The following is a 22268-nucleotide window of genomic DNA, read 5'->3' on the forward strand; positions in this document are numbered from 1 at the left end:
TCCTCAAATTTGTGTGGCATCTGTCTCAGAAATAACTCTTACAAATCTCATGCAACCAGAGAGAGAAAGCGGAAGAGAAGGATCCCAGTGCGCCTCCACTGTTAGAAGGTACCAGAGAATCCAGAGGTGATGCAGCTGTAGGAAACCAGGATTCATTGCTTCAGCTGCTCAGGGGACCATGTTTTAAACGTGTCAGTGGGCTTTAAAACACTAAACACTAAAGTATTTGCCGAGCTACTGTAAGTGACATGGGGGTTCGGCTACAAATGCGCTATGTTTCACTGACTCTTTCCTGTACCACACAGGGTCCGTGCCAATGTTTTGCAAATGGAGTGAAAGAACTCAGAAAGAGGTGTGACACCCGTAACCTGCACCAACCCAAGTGCTGCAAAGCTGGAGTAACGCAGAGCCTGAGGCAGGAAGGAGAGGAGGGAGCCCGGCCGCCTGCAGCCAGCTCCTGAGACTCCAGCTGCCAGCTCAGGCAGTCCCGTGAAGAACGGTGAATCAGATGAGGGTAAGGCTTTCAGAATTTCTTTAAAGATTGGCCTTGGTATTTCTTTTACATAGTGACAGTAAAAAAGCCAGAGTAGGAAGGTTTAATTTAATTTGAAAATGAGCCTGCAGGAAAGTCATAAAGAGAAGGAAGACAGGCTGCTGCGAATGGATCGTTAGTGAGGCTGTCGCAGAGATGGAAAGCCCTTTGAGAACTTTGTTCTGGATAATCATTATTTTGTCTTTTTTTTTTTTTTTCCTGGAACCAGATGGGAATTTAAAGATTACTATAAAACTGCTGTTGTTTGGTCTTCTGAAACAAAGCTCTGGTAAGAAGACTTTGCTTTCCTTCCTTTTAGAACACAGAATGGATTGGGTTTTCTCCTTGAACTGGCCTGGCTGGTTGCTCACGATCTCCTTGGAGGGGAGGGTCTAAAGCTGTGGCTGGTCTGAAATTGCACTGAACACAAAAGTTGTGAGGGGAGAAGAAATAACCTCTTAAGAACTAGGCCAGTGAACCAAAGCTGACATTTGATGTAAGATCTCCTCTGCTAGAGGTTGTACAAGCTCAAAGGCAGACACAAATCTTGTTGTCTTCTACTTAAGGCAAGGCAGAACAAGGGAGTGTGACTAGTAATAAAGTGTACAGATAAGATGAAGAGAAGACAAGAACAACTTTATTGAGATTAATCTGACACATCAACTGGCTGTGTGCAGAACTAAGAAATTTCAAATGATGAATAACGATTCCTGGGCACTCCCACCTTAAAAGAGTCAGCTGATTGTCCTGTTTTGGGGTTTCTTTGGTTTGGCTTTTTTCATGTGTAATGCCAAAGACTAACTGGGATATAGGTATTGACTTATTCTTCAGATGACTCCTGCAAGTCAAGGTCTGGCACACACGTAACACTCATGAGGGAGTGAGTAAGACAGTTCCTACCTATAGTACACGGACACACTGACACCCTTAAGAAGAAATATAACAACCAAGGTCCATGTCTCATTCTCCTTGTAAGATTGTCTGTGGGTAAACTCCGCTCTACTCTGGAACTTGTGGAAGGTGTGGAAGGCCACCTCCTTCACGTTGTCTGTTATCTAAAGTGCAAAGGAGTCAGAAGTCATGGGTCAGGATCCTTTCTGTTTGCTCACACACATGTCACAAAGGAGCAGTTTTCTGCTGAAACCACATCATAATTTCTTGAAAGATGCTGGATATGCTTGTGCCCTCTGTGGCCTCAAGGATGTTGGTTTTCAACCTCTCCCATCTTCTTTTCAGATGATTCAGTTATCAATCTCCCAAATAAACTGTCTTTGAGGGTGGGGAATACAAATTAGCTAAGATTTCTTAGCACCAATCCAGAAACTAGTGTTTTATGTCATGTTTGTTCACCTATAATTCTCAATCATTCACATTCTTTTTTTGGTCAAATCATACCTCAGGGGGACAATGAAGGAAGCTATGGTTGTGGGTTTTTTTATGCAATTTTTTATTGCAAGGCCCTGCCAGTGTAGCTGACGGTTTAGGCAGAATAAGCAAAGGATAGCTAGAACTTTGTGAAAATGGGGTCATTTGCAAATTAAACTCACAGTTCATTTTTCAGGCAACACAGGTTTTGGTACACAGCATGAAAATGTGAATACCAAGGACTTTTGTTACTGAACGAGGGAAGTTTAAAGCTGCCTGTGCTTTGTTACCCCTTTCTGAAATTAAGAAAATAGCATCTTATCTGGATGGCTAATTCGTTACTCTTGGTAAACACCCAGAGGTTAGTTCATGGAAAAGAATATCAGAAGTTTTATTCTGTATACCATGACAGTCTTGCTTTCTTACTAGTCATTCAAGTGGCTCCCACTCTACAGCAATTTCTCATGGCCGTGCATCAATGGCTTTCATATATTTACGTTCTGTATCCTGCTCAATATATACTATAAGAGTAGACGTGCTATGGCAGCACAGTGGCAGTGCTGTGGTAAGGTGTGTTGCATGAATTTGTCCTGTAAATTCTTGATATGGTTTATATTTCTTAAATTCTGTATGCCCAAGCTACCAATAGCAACATATATACAGCATGCAAATTTCAACACCTATGCTCAGCAAACAGAAAGGTATGTTAATAATAACTTCGCTCTCTTTATTTAAAGAGAATGGAGGCATGAATTTGCATGCTTTGATGTCTCAGCCTCATTCATCTTGTGTATGTGATTTGTCTGTGAATTTAGCGTTCTGTGACAGTCAAGGGCAAAATGCCTGTTGTCCCTTTGCTCGTTTTTCATAGCATAAATCACTGATTCCACCTATTATGCTGGGTATATTTCTCGGGGGAAAAGAATGTAACTAGCTTTTTTTGCTGCTATGTCCTGCCTCTACTGATAAGGTTTCCTGTATCATGCTGGGTTGTCAGAAAACGAACAGAACAATCAGAGGTGAATACCTAAATTTCTACTTTGTCCTGAGATTTGTTACGTGCCATGTTTATAAGGAGCAAAAATACAGCAAAAATAACTAGGAGGGTCATCACATATGGAAATTTGCAACTAGAGTTTGGCGTTTATATTTGAATGAAGAACCACAGCAATGAGACACCTCTCCTTTTACAAAGCCTAGGAGAAGTACTAGTCAACACAGCCTTCTTGTCAGCTCCTTTCTCTGACAAAAATGGCCTGTGTGATCTTTTGGTGTGTGACACTTGGACTAATCTATGAGGTTACATGTGCCAGTCTCCACACATATCACTAGTGCACACGACAGGTCAGCTTGCACAGAACCTTTCAGATCTCCAGGCAAGCTTGTCCGAAGGACTTGTGCATGTTTTGCTACAGGTCATTTAGCTTTCTGAATTGCGTCTGGATTATTTCTTGCCACAAAAATCTGAGGGACTATTTTGACATGGAAAAGAAAAGCACCAACCTTAGCAGGTAATGTGGTAAAAGATGTGCATTTAAAGATGTTTTGATGGCACAGTTCACTGTTCAGATTAAAAAAAATAGAGATTGAAACGAGATAATTGTTGAGTTAGGGTGAATGAGAAGATTTTGTACTCATAAAGAGATGGGCTTATTCAGTCACTAAGGGTAACCAGGCTGTGGTTTGTAAACAAATACAGGTTCTTGGGTATTTTGCCAAAAGATCTGTTGATAATCACCTTCCTTGGGCTTCCTAAGGAAAGAGGTCACACTTCAAGCAATGAATTAATCTCACATCTATTCATAGTTATGTTACTGATCACTTCATGATGAAAGAAGAACAGCCCCAAATCCGGGTAACAGCTAAAAAAAGGGGGGAAGAGTTTTTAAAAAACTATTCGTGCACCTCTTAGTCTCCCAGAAAAACAAGGAACAAACAGGTCTCTGATTAGTTCATATTTGGTGTATATATTTGCATATTTTTTCTGGGAAAACATAACAGCACAGAACAAAACAACACACTTTTCTAGTTTTGCTGAATGTCACACATACATCACTCATGCCTCAAATCAGTCTTTTCAAGCAGTTTGAGAACCACGCTAAACAAAACATCTCTGAGGAAGCTGTAGAGATGCAAGCTGAATTATATAGTGCCCTGAGTAATAACAATTCATTTACTATATTAATGAAGAACCCTGTTCAAAACAAAAAGGTAAAGTCAGTGTTTTAATTTAGCTTTATTTGTGCTGTTTAGATGATGGAATTGGCTGAAACTGTTAAAACTTCCAAAACAGGTACTAGATAGCTATTAGGGGAAAAAAAAAAGGGAAAAAAAAAGTGTTATTGTGTTTACAGTATTCATACCTATTTTATGCTTTTGGTTTCCCTCAGGAACGTTTGGCTTTCCTTAACACATGACTGAGAAATGGGATATTCCAGGCAGATGGAGTGAAAGACTCCCTCTTTCCTTTTGTATCATCTGAAACAGTTTGTCACTTCATGTCACGCCTTTCTTGTAAATGAGAAGACCAAATCATTATGGTATTTTGTACAAAGAGATTTATATGAGGAATTCTTCAAAATACCTGACAAAATAGTGAATAATATGGGTTTTCTATCAATGTCTTGCTTTTAGGAAGAAGGTACAATATCTGATGATCATTTATCAGAGGGATTTTTTTATTGCAGAGACCCACAAACTTACTCCAGTTTGGGGATTGGAATTTAGATTTGAATTTTCATAGACATAGGGATCACATTGGAGAATCCCATAGGAGAATGGGATTCACAGAACTGGAAGTTAGTGAAATTTTTTGCTGCTTAGTCCTAAATATATCTGCAGGATTTGTTTTTTTGGTTCCTTCTTTTTCCATTCTGATACTCAGCAATGGCTTGACCATGATTAGTTTTGCATTTCTTGTATTATTGAAAACATTAGTAAAATATTCATTAAAGGAATTCTAAAAACATCAAAAAGGAGTATGATTTTTTTCCATCTTAGTATTCAGTTATCCTTATTTCTCTCTTTAAAATAATATATCTGAATATATCTAGGATGTTAACTCTTGTTATCAGTATGAGTTTCATTATTAGATATCAATATACATTACTAAATACTGTGGGAAATCAATATGCTGTTATACCATAGTACTTTATTTTTTACAGTCCTGTAGATGATTTCTCACTGGCTCCAGAAGAAACTTGTTATCTTCAGCAAGTGCTAGAGAACACCAATATCATTTGCAGTTCCTTTTTTTCAATCGTTATAAGTGAATTCCAGTTCAAAGGGAAGCCTTAAAAGAAGTTTAAATATTGTAGTTTACAGTATAAAATTTGCAAGGACTAGAATAATTTCACTGATAAATAAAAAAAAAAGGGAGGGGAGAAGATTGAATTTCTAGTTAATGTCTTGAATAAAGCACTAGAAATCCAGGAGTATATTCTTATTAGCATAATTCATTACTCAGGAGAGAAGTGGCAATTGCATTTGAATCAAGTAATTTGCAAGACATTAAACGAAACTAGATCTATACAAAAGTGCGTAAGATAAGAGGGCCATTACTGGATCAGGCAAGCCAAGACTTCCTTTGCCAGGTGTTTATAGGGGTGAGGAAGCCAACTGCTGCACAAATGGTACCCCAGTTCCCGGGGCTGACACCATCTCCCCCAAATTCTCAGCAATTACCAGCTGTAAACACTGTCTCCCTCTGTCACATACTACAAAGACGCAGCAGCACTTCGGCCACTCCAGATTTTCTGCTATTTCCTCCTAACAACTGTGCATAAAACAGCTTTACTTTGCCTGGGCTGAAACACTTTAGGCAAGAGAGGCCTATTTTCTGGTGGTTTTGTGATCCAGGGGGTCAGTGGCTCTTTAATTAGTACTTTCAGCTTCTTCTAAGCCCCAGATTACAAAGAAGTATCTAGAAACGCATACATGACAGCCGGGAATAGTTCTAGTTTGTTTCTGCCCTTCTTACAAAGGAGGAGGAGAGAAAACAGGGTCAGTGGCCTGTCAGCAGCCATCCGAAAGGAAATGTTGAGGGGAAAAGGATAATGAGCAAAGTCTCTACAACGTCACGCCTTAAGGCACAAGAAGAAAAGGGGCACCATGCTGAAGGAGTCGTTCAGGCAGACAGAGCAAGGAGGGCATGAGTTAGAAGACAGGAGTGAAGGGAACAAGACAAACTTACTGATAGAGAAAATGGAAGAGAAAAGAACACAGCTATTTATGCAAAAATAAACAGTCTTAAAGACAGCTGCAGATGAAACCCTTCTTTTCCAAGCAATTGCTGGAATTATTATTGCTATTGAATGAAAAAGCCCTATGACAATCCTAGGTAAACATGTGCAATGTGCTATGTAAAGTGCTTCGAACCTTTTATGCCTAGAATTCAGATGTCCAGATGGGCGATGTTGGATATAATGCCTTTATTTAACAGCTAACACATCTTGTGAATATGGTGTGATTTCAGTTTCCTGCTGCTAGCTCACAGTACTCCCTCTACAGACTTGGCTTGAACGCATTCTGCTATCACATCGTTTTGTGTTGCAACATCAGCACGGGCTTTGAATAGTTCTGTACTTGGCATTCTCAGAAGTTATCTCTTAATACATTTTATCAAGCACCTCTCCATCAAAATCAGACATAATTAGTTACTGGCATCCTTAGTTTGGGTATAAAAATAAATCTGCCATTTTAAGCAATTGTTTGAATATATAATCTGCATACAGAGTGCTCACTGCAAGAAAAACATTCAGTGGAACGCCCTATGAGTATGGTCCAAGCCATGATTTAGGACAAGTGACTTGTCCTTAGTGGAACCTACCAAAGGCAGCTTTTAAACAAAGGCAAAAAACTCCTGTTAGTTCAACAAGTCTGCTAACATTTAAGGCTGACCCCTGAAGCAAGGGCAGGAATGCAGTGCCAGCAAGTGCGGAGTGAATTCTTCTCTCTCCCTGGTAACTCTTTCTCCAGGTCTTCCCACTGGTAATGCCTAGTTTGAGGTAAATTGAGAAGTCTGTAAATGTTGAACTGCAAAGGCAGGAAACTCTGTGAGGACCTTAGAGATGATAAAGAAAACGGGATATTTTATTGTATTACTTACTCATATAAGGACAAAAATATTTATCTCATAGAAAGAATTTGAATAGTATCTGCTAGAGGAAGGAACTTTGAACTTAAAGCAAAATTCTGTTTCTCTCTGCAACAATGTTTCTGACAAAAGTTCTTTTCAGTATTTTAAATCTCTAGCCTTCAAAGCCTTGCAATATGTACCTGTTCCAAATTCAAATAAGAGTGGAGTTTCAGAATTTGCTTGGAATTTGTGGGTTGTTGTGGGTTGTTATGTGGATAAATGTTAAAAAGTTATTTACATTATTTATTTGGTGGAAAATGAGAGTAGAGAATTGATCAGTAACTCCTAAATAACAATTTTACCTCTGTTAAAAACTCCTGCTCTGACCCTGTGTGATTCCTTTGCCTTTTGCCAGTCTCAGTTCCCATATAAACAGGAAGAAATGAGATGAGGCATCTGTTGTATAATAATCAGTTGTATACATACTATAGAAGTCTCATGACGTGTAGCTTTTCAAAAAAAGTCTGATTTTTATTTAAAGTGAATGCTTACTTCCTGCATACTGCATACCAGATGTTGCCAAATAAGATGTCACCAAATAAAACAGTAACTGGTATTTCTGCAAGAAAACCTCCTCAGTTTGTCTGTGCAATAAATAAAAGCAAAGTAGCTATCTTACGTTCAACAAATCATTTGTATGATTTTTTTCCCCCAGGGAAGTTTTCCTGTTTTTTCGTTTCTTAAAGTTTATGACCTTATTTCATGTAGTACATTTGTATGATTAAATTATAATTTATTCTAATATTAAGGGACAAAATTCTGAATCGTTTAGGGCTAATATTCAATTAGCATACTGTAATTAATAATGACCTCTGTTACCTTACTGTGAGGTCAATATTTTCATTTAGCTCATTTTATGTGAGCTTTTCTTGCTAAGGAAACGCGTGTGCATTTTTAATATGTGCAGGTAGTATCTCTTGTAGTATAGCAATACATGCCAGGAAGTGCCTGTCAGAGAGAGTCAAAAGCTGCTCTTGGATACAAACCAGTATTTAAATATACAGTATATTAATACATCTGACAACAGTTCTCTTGGAATTAGTGCCACTGTCAGCGGGGTGAGAACAAAATATGAGTGAAGAGAGTGGTTCTGCTTCGTCCAAACTGCAATTTGTTAATGTTCCGGCAGGACAATAGGTATCATCAAAGTCAAACTTCACCCTCTTTCGGGAAGGGGTCTTCCTTTGGACCTCAGGATTTTACTTCACGCACCTTCAGGGTTGCAACTGAAGCTAGGCTTGTTGTAATGCATCAGCAGCTCCAGAAGCCTGCTGATAGTGTCTCTGATGAAAATCTAAGCTCTGCTGAGAGATGTCTGCGCTTTACAAATGCGTTAGACTTCACAGATGGTCCAAATACCTGGAATGGTTTCAACCCCAACATGAGAGAGGAATGAATCGGAGCAGGCACAATATATCAGGTTCCCCGTCCAGCTTAAGCACATGGTGTTGGGCTGTGTCACAGGCGAAAGTGTGAGACCCTCAGGTATGCTGCATCTGGAAAAAGACATTAGTCCCACTGTGCGAGCAAGGATTTCATTTCACAACAAATTAACTCTTCACATGCCCCACTGAGTGACTGAAATCCAGGTGGCTTTCATGTCTGTTCAGATTCTACGTTCTCATCCAGTGCCCAGGGATATTTAGTTACCCATATTTCTACCAAGCTGGAATGAAACAGGAAGGCTATGTTTATGTGATTCCACGTGTTTTTTTTTCCAAGCTGGAATGAAACAGGAAGGCTATGTTTATGTGATTCCACGTGTTGCTGGAACATTTTCACAGATTTAATGAGGATGACCTTTCTCTGAGGGCTACATCTTCAGCTGCTTTGTGAGGACATCTCTGAGGTAAATACAATTTTTATTAAAAGGACGTAGAACACGAAGCTTATTTATTTCCTGATCTTAAAACTGATAGGAATTTGGTATTGAATGTTTGTAATAATGCCACAGTATGCACAGTTAGTTGCCTGAAGGTGAGATAAAACTGTGGAGATTTTTTTTAAAAATGGTGGACAATGGAGTAACTTGGAAACAAAATAGACTGGTTAAAACCCTTGGAGAAAGAAAAGGCTCCAAAGGGGGTGTTCCGTAAGACCGACCTGAGTGCTTCTCTAATGGGGTATACGTAAAGAGTCCTGAGGGACCACCTGCTTCCTACATTTGTCAGTTTGTTGGGGGAAGAGGGTACCACCACAGCTTACCGGCTGAACCCTTCCTTTCACCCCAAAGGCTAGGTTTTTTTTTTTTTGTGGGTGGATCTTCTGGCTGGATTTTGTGATTTTATAAGAATGATTGAGCTCCGGATCATATTTCACTTCTGTAGTTTTTTCTACAATGTTAAGGGAGAGACGCTACTGTTTATTTGTAAGAAGAGGATTTGCACGTATGGTCCATCACGGCAAATCTTTCAGCAATATGGCATTATAAACAAACTTCTTGTTTCTTCTCAGTTCTGTGTGCAGTAACACTGCCTTGTAGTCTCACTCTGGCAGAATGGTGGCTGTCCTTAAACCGTCTTGTACTGACTTTCATTTCAATACCGAAGCATTACCTGTGAGACCATAGTTTGAACGTTGTGTTGAGGAAAAATTGTCAGCAGCTTGTCCTGTTGTAAGACTGAGTTCTTCTGCAGACTTTTTCAAGGTGACTTTTCTCCTATTAATATACTTACTTCATCAGACCTATGGACTCTTGCCTATCCTGTTTCTGAAAGTAGCACGTAGCTTGCTGAGTCAGGGAGTGGAAAGAGGAGCTGTGCCTCCCTAGGACATTGGCAGCATATTATGGAACAGCACCTCTGGTGTATTCAACCAGCCACGGCAAACTCTTCTTGGCATTTGCCAATCCTTTTATTTCAAAGATTTGAAAAGTTTTAAAGCAGACTTTTTACATGTGTGTATCTATGGCCCTGTGTTCCCTGTGCGCGTGCAGAATACTTGTCTGTGTATATAACTATTACATCAATGATCAAATGATGGATGTACACCAGATACTAATGTTTATACTTGTAAATGTACAAAGGAAACTTTGAAAATGTAGTTTCTGTTCACTACATGTCTATACAGTGATGTAGTGAGCAAAGTAGGTTCAGAAACATAGGAACTAACTTGAACCACACACAGACCTTATTTTGCAGACAGGTAATATTAAGTTCTTTTCATTTTCCGCTTTCAGATTCCTGTTACCACACAGAATGAAAAAACAGTCATGTCAAAGCACAGTGTGAAAAGGGATATTCTTGTGGTATTTCTAATCGGGACAGCACCAGGCAACATCAGAAATCTGAAAATAAAGCTTGTATTAATGACATTGATAGCCCTTATGTCAAAGTTAAAGATGCTTGTATAAATGTCAAATAAGCATTTGTGGGTTTCAATTTTGTTTGAGCTATTAAGTCTAACAAGGTTCGTGGACTGCTTTATAATAATTATCATATTGTTGTGGCTCTGTATAGTCTTATCAGATATGAGGTATATTTGGCCAGTGCAGTTTTTTAAGAGCAGAGCGATTAGTTTCTAAGCTAAAATAATATTATGATACTTCTCATGTGTTTTAGATTTCACCTTCATCTTTTATTGTCTTCTTATTAATTAATATAGAAAAAAAAAGAGAAGAATGCAGACAGCAGCTTAAGCTATGTAGAAGTTGCAGACTTGTGATAAAAGAAGGTCACCTGACATGTATGCTTTTATACATTTAATTTTGTTCAGCACGTTTACTCTTGTAACAGATCCACAATAATTTTCAAAGTAATGTGTGAATCTTGGAAGCTGCTGACTTGACTAGTCTTTTGTCTTTGGTCCACTTAGATCCCTCTTTTCATAGAACCATAGAATCCTATAATTATTTGGGTTGGAAGGGATCTTAAAATCACCTAGTTCCGACCCCCCTGCCAGGGCCAGGAACACATTCCACTAGACCAGATGACACAAAGCCCTATCCAACCTGGCCTTGAACACTCCCAGGGATGCGGCATCGACAGCCTCTCTGGGAAACATGTTGCAGTGTTTCAACACCGTCACAATAAAGGATTTCTTCCTAATATTTAATCTGAATCTATCCTTTTTCAGTTTAACACTCTTACCCCTTGTCCTATCGCTATCGCTACCCTCACTGACAAGAAGTCCCTCCCCACCTTTCCTGTAGGGCCCCTTTAAGTACTGGAAGGATGCTATAAGGTCTCCCTGGAGCCTTCTTCTCTTCTCCAGGCTGAACAACCCCAACTCTATCAGTCTGTCTTCACAGGAGAGGTACTCCAGCCCTCTGATCGTCTTTGTGGTCCTCCTCTGGCCCTGCTCCAACAGGTCCATATCCTTCTTATACTGGGTGCTCCAGAGCTGGATGCAGTACCCCAGGTGTGGTCTCATCAGAGCAGAGTAGAGGATCAGAATCATCTCCCTCGACCTGCTGGTCACGCTTCTGATGCAGCCCCGGATGCAGTTGACTTTCTGGGTTGCAAGCACATATTGCTGCCTCATGTTGAGTTTCTCATCAACCAACACCCCGAAGTCCTTCTCCTCAGGGCTTTTCCCAATCCATTCTCTGCCCAGCCTGTATTTGTGCTTGGGATTGCCCTGACCCATGTGCAGGACCTTGCACTTGGCCTTGTTGAATTTCATGATTTTTGCATGGGCCCACCTCTTGAGCCTGTCCGGGTCCGTCTGGATGGCATCTCTTCCCTCCAGCATGTCGACTGCTCCACACAGCTTGGTGTCGTCAGCAGACTTGCTTGAGTGTGCACTCAATTTCAGCGTCTGTGTTGCTGACAAAGATGTTCAACAGCACCAGTCCCAATACTGACCCCTGAGGAGCACCACTCATCACTGGTCTCCACTTGCACATCAATCTGTTGACTGCAACTCTTTGATGAGACCGTCGAGCCAATTCCTTATCCACCAAGTGGTCCATCTGTCAAATCCATGTCTCTCCAATTTAGAGACCAGGATGTTGTGCGAGCCAAATGCTTTGCACAAGACCAGGTAGATGATGTCAGTTGCTCTTCCCTTGTCCACCAACTCTGTATCCCCATCATAGAAGACGATGAAATTTATCAGGCATGATTTGTTTTTAGTGAAGAAGCCATGTTGGCTGGCACCAATCACTCCTTATTTTCCATGTGCCTTAGCAGAGTTTCCAGGAGGATCTGCTCCATGATCTCGCCAGGCAGAGCTCAGACTGACTGGCCTGTAGTTCCCTGGGTCTTCCTTTTTTCCTTTTCTAAAAACGGGGGTTATGTTTCCTCTTTTCCAGTTAGTGGGAACTTCACTGGACTTCCACGACTTCTCAAATGTGATGGATAGTGGCTTAATTGTCTGGACACAGTTTAGAAATTGCTTCAAAGCTTTTCAGTTCTTACAATTCACGTTTTCAATTGCTACCAAACCTTTATGCAGCTAGAACTTGGCTCTGAGACTCTGGTTTCTTTTGAGCTAGCTGGTTCTCCTCTGCTGTCTCATGCAGTTAAATGCTGTAATAGCTCTATGGTATAACAAGGGGCTCTGAAGATGTGTCGGACCCTAGAACTGGGACCTTGTGTAGAGTCTCACACCAGAGTCCTGTGCACTCATCCATGTTTACTTTCACAGCTTTCTGAAAAGTTAGTTTGTTTCCTAGGAGCTTTCTCCTAAGTTTTAAAGAAACAAGTAAGAACCTGCTGAATAATGTGCTACTGTTTGGAATCAAGTGAAAGATCTATTATTTATAGGCTTGGGGTATTTTTATAAAGACTTCAGAGATGTGCCCAAGATAATTATTTGAAAATACAGTCAATAAAAGCAGACTAGAACCAACAACCATCCCTCAAAATATGACTAATTAAATAGATGACACTATGCAGATGAAGAATCTGCCAAACACTCTGAACGGTCCCTTTCAAGCTGTGGGTCTAACACAAAAAGCTTCCTAAAATGTGTATACATATACATATTTATGTATGTATATATACATAAAAAGAGAAAAATGAAGACATCGGCCGTTTGCATTTAACCCTAAGTCAGTAAGAAGAGCCTATCTGCTACTGCTCCATTTCATAGACTTGATTGGTTTTTGCTGTCCTGTGATCCTTTGTCAACCTGACACCTTGTGAAACAATCCTTTACACCAATCCTAAATTGATGGAAGATGTTACTGGTTCAGAACAGTGACATTTTTCTTTCATGGAAATGAATACATGAGGACAAGAGCAAAGGCAAAGTTGTCCTAAGGACAGGCATTGCTCAAGAATAAAAGCCACTCCGAGCCGTTCCAGCATTATTTCTGCCCGTTTCCTCTTTAAGCAGCCATCATGGAAACAGCCAGACGGCATTTAGGAGGAGAATTCAAAATAAATCTTTGATTTCCCCTGGAATTACTGAAGAAATATTAAATTACATTTCAAAGGCCTTTAACATGTTTAGGTTGTTTTACTTTTCTTTTTTTTTTTCCCCTTTTTAAAATATGCAGTGCTGTTTCTGCTTGGACTATAGCATCTCTTTCAAGCTAATGTGTTGTTCAATTTCCTGGCTGTGATGCTGCAAAAATGTGCTGCCTCTCTTTCTAACTCTCTGCAGACATTTATCTCAGTAATACTAGCTGGAGTTTTTATTTATTTCACCATGTCAAGAAACTTCTACTTTTCCTCTATTAGAGTATTCATTTTTAAGGTGATTATTTTCCATTTGAATGATTTTGAAGCTCATCCTTTTGGGAAAGGGCAGCATGAAACTGCAGGTCTCACTTAAACTTACTTTGAGAAAGTAAATGGTACATTGACTTTGCACTGGCCTTTGGCAGATGGGTAAATTTTACCTTCTGCTTCAACTCTTGATTTATAAAATGCATTTTTCAAATGTTGTAAGGCACTCAGGCCTAATAATGGATGTCTTATATTTTCTTTAAAACCCAGGTAAACCACTGAAGGATTACTAAATGATTCACTAGTGGGTTGTATTTTCTTTACAAGGCAGCGAACAGCCACTTTTCAGCAGCCAAGTGTGGCTGCAGCCATCCCTACCCACGGGCACGCGCTCGGTCCCAGGGAGTTTGGTGGAAGGAACCTTTTTCGCATCCCTTCCTTCCTCCTTCTGTTGTGGTGCTCCAGAGCAGGGAGGACAGCTTCGCTCCCCAAGGGAATCTGAGGCAGAGATCCAGGTCAGCTTCTTTTCTCATGCCGGTTTCACGTCGTTTGTATTGTTCTTTTTAAATCGGCAGTTGATAACCATGGGGTTCTATTTCTCTTTTCTTCATTGAATCAATGGAGCTCCAGAATAACTCTCCGACTTCCTAAGGTTTTTCTGGTTTTAACAAACTGCGTAACTGCTATATCAGATCTGACATTAGAGTGAGAAATTTCCTGCAATGTACTAAAAGCAGCTCACACGAACCTCGTTACAGGCCAGCTCCCTCTAGCTGTGAAGGTGGTGTCATCTTGAACGCTGAGGAGGCAGAAAGGGAATAAAAAGAAAAAGGCTTGGGAAAGAAACATTCAGTCCGTTTTAATCCTCTCAGAGCTCAGTCTGTAACACACTGCATGGGGACTTCTGTTCACAAATCCTGTTAGCAAACAACAGGATTTACGTATGTAGTTCCCAAGGCACCACTTTCAAAATTGTTCTCCTTATGATTTCGCTCCAGCAAAATCAGTTCACAGTTTATAAAAATTACTCATGGAAAAATCTCTTTTGGGAATATCAGTAGTGCTTTGCCACTTTACGGTCTTTTTCAGACAGCTGTCTCAGAAGAGTGTTCTCCGACTTCTAAGACTGTCACTTGCATCCTTTTCTGAGTAAGCACTTTCCATTTCATTTCTCTGTGTTCACGTTGGTTTCTGAAACTAACTTGTCCTCCTTCATTCCCTTGAATAAAAGGTCTTTGTCTGTTTGTACAAGTATTTTTTTCATATTCCATTTTTTCAAAGTCCATTTTTCTTTTGTATTTATGAGAATTGATCAAAACCAGGTTTTACCAAAAAAGTAACTCAGTGAGGATAATGGAAATGTTTTGGAAAAGAATGCTTATCCTTATTGATTAGGGGGAAAAATTAAATTAATTTTTGACATCAGAAGGCTATATTTTGTTTTTAATTGCCAATAAATCAATCTTGATTTGGCATTTCTGCTTTCTTCAGTAAGAACCACTCCCTTTAAAATGTAAAATAATTTCAACAATGTAAACAATTCTTGTTTCTTTGAAATTTGTTTACAGAATGCTCTGCAGTAATTCTCTAAGTCAATGTTTTCCTGTCAACTTAAAATATGCAGATAACTTTGTTTTTCTAACAAAGCCTCCTTTTCATTTTATTTATTCATCTTTGCTTCACGTATTACTGTTTAATCCATTGAAGTTCAACTCATTCTAAAGAGAGAGAGTACTGATGCCAAAAAATGGCATTAAAAAGTGCTACCTCTTATAGGTCACGCGCTTGCACTGAGCCAAGAACGCGTGATCTCTGAAGCTATAAATAGCACAGGAATAGTGGAATTATTCCTCCATATCATACTAATATGGTCCACTGGAGTCAACATTGACCAATGGTTACTAATTCTCTGGGAATACTTAAGTGGTGAAAGACATGAAGGGCTGTTGTGTCAGCAGACAGGAGATCTTCATCTCAGGTCAGCTACTGATCTATTCTGTTACCTCTACTTCTGTCTTATAAGGAGTCATGTTAACACACCTTTACTGACATCAGAGATGGCAACAAAACAGGAATAATTAATCAATGTCATCCAGAGCCTTCTGCCACTGAGCCACCATCCAGGGGACCGTGTGGATACTACAGTATTGAGTGTCAAGGGCTGAAACTGCCCATGGCCAGCTTCGTCCTTCTGGCAAGGGCATGTTGTAATCCAGACACTGAGCGAGAAAACTGTGTAACTTTGTTACGGTTGTGACTTGATGCAGCTTTTGACGAATGGGGACAGGTAAGGGATTGTACACATGTGGGTTTTATAGCTGCATTGGGATGGCTGTAAGCCATGACGAGGACTCGAGTTTTGCCATGGGGCACCCACATTTGTGCTTGAAAAGTTACAGAGTTAGGGGCACCTTAAACAAATTAACGTTATAAGCATTGTAGTGTATTTTAGCTGAACAAAACCCAAGGCATTTTTCGGAAAACAAGGTGAAGCAGTAAATCGTAGAGGATCTCATAAATGTAAATGTAGTGCCCAAGGCTTAACATTTACTTATTCTCTCTCCTCTTTCTTTTTTTTTTCTTTCCTTTTTTTTTTTTTCTTTTCCAAGCAACACTTCATGTGAAGCTTCACAGCATATCATAAATTTTCTTCCAACTAATAATTAACTTACCTCTGGCTAATACATCTTGCAGAATGACAGCATGGAGCTGCTAACAGTACCTTAGGAGGACATAGTAATGGCATGGTGCTTGAGGTTGGGGATAAAGTTTATGAGTTTGACTATCCCTCCAAATTAAGCATATTAAAGCTTGCTTGTAGGGGAACAGGTATGAATATTTAAACAAGTAAATGCATTGCTGAATCTGTTTAGAGACCTATTATGAAAACCAGGACATGTATCGGATGTTCTACCATTGATCACAGTCCCTGAGCTCACAGCCAGCTGAGCCTGATTGATCGTGAGCCCTTAAAAGAAACAATTTTAAAGCAGATGCGGAATATTTTTTTATTATCAAAAATCTATAAAATATTTAACAGGTTTTGTTGGCTGGATTTACAAAGGCTTTTGTGGGGTAAGGAAAACTCTCTGATAAAGAGAGGCAGCATTGAAGATGGCAGAATTTCACAATCAGACAGATTATGTGATTCATATTGGAGCTGTTGGTCTTGAATGATAAAAATAGTTATTTTAAGACATAGAACATTTCCACTGTTCATTGTTTCCATGTAACAGAAGAAACCAACTCATTCACGAGCAGCAGTTTGTCACAGAAAGTGTAAATAATAAGGCTGAAAAGGAGGAACTTTGGAGTTACCATTTCCCTTCCAAGCACTGGAACAGCATTAATCACCTTTTCACCTCATGGCTTCACACATATCTGATTCCTTCTCTAGCTTCTTCAGAAGATCCTTTTCCTTGAAAGATCAGAAGTGGGGAGAAAGACTGATATGCCAAAAAAATGTCTTAGAAAACTTCCTTCTACAGCCCTTCTCATTATCCTTCCATTCTCAGGCAATAAATTTCCAGTGTTGATTTTATTTTCCTGTCAGAATTGTACTGTGAAGACAGATAGTTTCCTTAAACCTTCCTCTGAGTTCTTAGGAGCAAATACCAACACATTTTCCCATTTGAGGATGTGGATGGTCCTGTGAGAGGACTCCTGAAAGACACTTCATGCCTTTCATTCCCTTCCCTAGCTGACATGTGAGGACCTTTATCCATCTTCTAGAGACAGAGAAGAATTATCTAATACTGGATGCAGTGAAACTGGGGCCAGACTCTGCAAGTTCTTATTAACAATGAGAAGACTGAAAACAAAGCCCTGGACTCCTAATGCAAATTCTTTCCTTGCTATTTGTTTGACCTGTTACCTTGGCATGAACCTATGCTGCAGTGTATCTGAAAATGTTTGTTTAAGAAAGGTCATAGGTTACGCTTTAAAAAAAGAACCTGTGGGTCAGTGACTCCAGTTTCAGTAGACTCTTTAATGATTTGGACACATCTGCAAATTTTAGAACTTCTTTACTAAAAGTAGTAGCCAGTCCTCCCTGTTACCTCTTATTCGCTGAGCACACTGAAATGACCTGGCCCTTTGAAAACCAGGTTCCTTGCGAAAGGCTCAATCTAAGCACTCCAAACACCAGATTGTGTTGGAAAACTCAGGCCATGAATTCTTCGTCGAAAAACCTGTTAAGAGGACTGAAACCCTGTTTGGGGAAAATATTTTACACTTTTGCTCTGTATCACCTCTTTTGTATCTGTAATAAGAATTACGGGGTTTTGACTGGTAACTAGTTGCCTAATTATGAGTTTCACAAATAGCAATTACTTTAAAAATTAATTTAAGCCATTGATAATTTTTTTTTTTTTTTTCCAAAGAGAAAGTCAGGTCTTTGAAAGCAAGGACAAGTTGGGGCTGAGTATTGAACTGGACCATCCAAGGCAGGAGAGTGTGTATCTAGAGGACTGGTGTTGCGTGCTAGGGTCAGGAGGTGTGAAGATTAGTACTGGGTAGAAAGGAGTAAGATTAAACTCCAGATCTTTTTTATTTTATTACTAGTTGTTATTATAAACCAAAATTTAACAGTCCACTAGGGACTGAATGATTTTTGGTTTATGCATTGGCTCATAGGATAATTCAGATCACAGAGGATCTTAGTCCAACCTCCTGCACAAAGTAGGATCAGCACATAGCTCAGACTGGGTTACTGAAGGCTTTAACCAGTCAAGCCTTGAAAATCCAAGAATGAAGACTAGGATGGTGATGAGTATTTGTGGTTAAAATAACAGTCATTCTCAGATTTGCACCTTCTTGGTCTGAACAGAGATTTAATTTAGTTTTTCTTCATCCCTTGTGTATACGTGTCTGTTAGGCAGAGATTGCCCTGTTGCTTTATTTCTAGCCTTCTGGTCCTGTCAGTCAGAAGTCAAGTACTTATTTGAGCTAGCGTGCTTATTGTCTTCTGAAGAAAGTTTACATCCTATCTGCTGAAAATGGGAGATAGATAGACTTGACTTGATGGCAAGCAGTTCCTGAGTGAAAGAAACACTTGAAATATTAACAAAAGTAGCACTCCAAGCAATATGCCTGGAGGGGAAGGTTGATGGGAGCAGATAAAGCACAGGTGCGATGGGGTGCTATCATTTGCATTCACTCAGTGACATCCTTAGATTCTGGATGTTGGAAAGAACCCGAGAAGCTTTAGAAATCTGAAAAAATAACTTATTTCACTGATGATTGTGCTGTTTTACTAATAATCTGATTAGATATGAGAAGAAGCAAAGGATCCCAGTTTATTTTTATCTCCTAATTTGTCCTACAGGTTAGCTACTGGACTGTGGGAATGAGTCAGCCACAAGATTGTGGTTATGAGATTCCACTTGTGTTCTGGATCAGCAATCATTCTATCCCACCATGCCCAGAGGCATCAACAAGTCAAAAAATCTGTGAGTGGGGGATAATCCTTCAGAAAAAAAGTTGAGCTCAACAATCTAACTAATTTATACTCATAGGACACTGTGTGACAGTGTGCATGCTGGAGAAATTTTGATCTCAGTGGCAAAGAAGTTTGCATATATAAATTAAATAGGCTCACAGACTACCACGATCTTCCCTAAAGGCAAACTGCAAGATGAAGGGCTTACATAAGAACTAGATTGCCAATGAAAAAGTTGAGAAATCTCATTGACAGATTGATGGCTGAGTGAGAATCACTTAGAGCTCATTCCAAGTAACAGTAGTCAATCATCAGTTATTTATATTTTTTTCCCATGAGCCACTGAATTTTTTTTTTTGTGAATAGTTTGAGCGTGTCTGGATTGTATTAATAAATTATTCATTTTTACCTTTATCTGTGTTTGGTCATTTTAGGACATCTGGCAAACCCTACAAGATACTGCTGCAGGTAAACAGGTAATGGAGTACTCTCACAGTATGTACTGTTGTAATACAGTGCCACCAAATTGCTTGGACCAGTCAGTAGTTGGCAATGCAGAGTGTAAGTAAGTGTAATACTTTCCAATAAGTTGTATGGTCCTTGGCAAGCAGCAGGACACTGGACATACTGTCTGAGCCCCAACATCTCCTGGCAAGATAGTAAGACCTTGTTTTGTTCTCCCTTCTTTGAAAAGATAATATTTTTTTTTAGGCTTCAGCAAAGATAAGCCTTAAAAATATATGTCGAAATATATCATCAGAATAAATGGTAGAACATCAGCTTTTGCCCTTAACAAAACATCTGAAAAGCCAGTATGTCCGTTATTTCACATTCAACTCTAACACCATAAATAAAGATGCACAGTGTTTGCGCATATTGCAGTTTGTATAGCTGCTATTAGTATTGTTATGACAGTTAACCTTCTTGAGTCTAAACTCAAGAGATTATTTTCAGTTTCATGAAATGGTAACTAATAATCCATGTATTGTTCCCTAAGGTAAATCAGGTGGTTTTTAAAAAGCCTTTCATATATTAAAGCTGTAGTCTTTCTACTGAGTTTCAGAGTTATTTAAAATTACATCCAATACAGAAAGAAATATGCAGCTCCTGAAAGATTCTGGCAGAGGTGTAAGCTGTCCACATGAGATTTGTTTTGAGTCGGTTAAATTAAGAGCTGAAGTTCTATGGAGAGAGGAAATCTACATTAGGCTTTTGCTGTTGGAGCTCAAGTGAGAAAAATAAATTTCAGTCCTTTCCCAGGTCACTTGGTACCGTTTGCTGTTATAGGCATGATGGTGTTGTCTTCAGTCAGGGCAGCCACCTGCACAGGAGACCGTATGACCAAGAACACTACATGCTCAAAAGGGAGCAAGAGGATTTTACCCTAGTACCTACACTGGTCTGTGATCTTGGTCACACCAAAATTTTTCTCGTTTTGATCCTGGAAAAAACATGTCCTTGCCTTGCACTGAGGTGCTGGGTATTTGTAAATTGTCACGTATGAATGTTTCAGACAGAGATGGGGTTGTGTTAAGGCTGAAGAGGGACATAGGTGAAGCTGAAGAAACAGCCGGATAATGCAGAAATAAAGAGGATGGAAAGAAAAGAGAGGAAGGCAAGAGCTGCAATGAACAAAAGGGTAAGCCTGTAGCTCATGACAGAGAAATAGAAAGGTATTATTTAAAACAGAATACAGTTTAACTTCTTAAATGTAAATGAAGAAATTAAGAACAGAAATGGAAAAATAAAATGAGATAGAAATAACCAATAAGAAAATAATTTAGAAATGGAAAAATTGAACTAGAAAAAGAAAGAAAATGTATAGTTACTGTAATGAAACACACATCATATTTCGTTACTTTACTTGACTCTGCTACTGATGCTAGGGAAGAAGGAAAAGTAGCTTTTATACAAGGATATCATAGCAATATGGTAGGCATCTCTTGACTATTATTGAGTGTTGATGTGCTGTAGAATGAACTCAGAGTTTTCCTTGTGATTCCAAATCCCTGTCTGGATTGGAAAAATTTGTTTGGTTGGTAGTGTGGCCAGTAGGTCAAAGGAGGTGATTCTGCCCCTTTACTCCACTCTCCTGAGACCCCACCTAAAGTACTGCATCCAGCTCTGGAGTCCCCAACATAAGAAGGACATGGGCCTGCTGCAGCAAGTCCAGAGGAGAGCCACGAGGATGATCCGAGAGGAGAGGCTGAAAGAGTTGGGGCTGTTCCGCCTGGAGAAGAGAAGGCTCCGGGGAGATCTTATTGCGGCCTTCCAGTACCTAAAGGGTTCCTACAGGAGAGCTGGGGAAGGACTTTATACTAGGGCATGCAGCGATAGGGCGAGGGGAAATGGCTTTAAACTGGAAGAGGGCAGGTTCAGATTGAACATTAGGAAGAAGTTTTTCACTTTGAGGGTGGTAAGGCACTGGCACAGGTTGCCCAGAGAGGCTGTTGAGGCCCCATCCCTGGAGGTGTTCAAGGCCAGGCTGGACGTGGCCTTGGGCAACCTGATCTAGTGGGAGGTGTCCCTGCCTATGGCAGGGGGGTTGGAACTCGATGACCTTCAAGGTTCTTTCCAACTCTAATTCTGTGATTCTATGGTGACTGTGTATAGATTCAAACACAAGAAGAGCACAAAAGAAACACAAAGCAGAGCAAAACTGGCATAGTGCCAAGACATCTCCACATTCTATTTAAAACAAGTCATCCATGTTTTGGAAGCAAAAAGAATAAGCATCTTACCAATGCTTCTTAAACCCCTGAAGTAATACTTTACCTTTTCATCTCTTTCTCTGTACGGATCTGATGGATGTCAACCAAGTCAGTGCCAAGTTGCAGAAGACCTGTTTTTAAAGATGTTCTTCTGAAGTGTCAGCCACATTCAAACCAATTCCTTCTCCTGCTCTTGCTACTATGCTAATGAAACTGGGAAGCATAAAAGTTCCTGGAAATAGTTTTAATATTTCATCAGGTTTTGAGGACCATTTTTGGTTTCTGCTTCAGCAAAACAACTCCTAACCTTAATAGTGTCATCTTCTTACCCTTGAATGTTTCAAACAACTCAAAATGACTTGCAACACTTTCTGATTACTGCAAGAGGTAACTGTAGAGGGTAGCTGCTCCAGCTTAATCCAGTATGTTCTTTATCTTGACCCGTCATCCTACTCATTGCAGTGAT

This window comes from Vanellus vanellus, assembly GCF_965231255.1.
Source record: "Vanellus vanellus genome assembly, chromosome: 3".
Taxonomy (NCBI): domain Eukaryota; kingdom Metazoa; phylum Chordata; class Aves; order Charadriiformes; family Charadriidae; genus Vanellus; species Vanellus vanellus.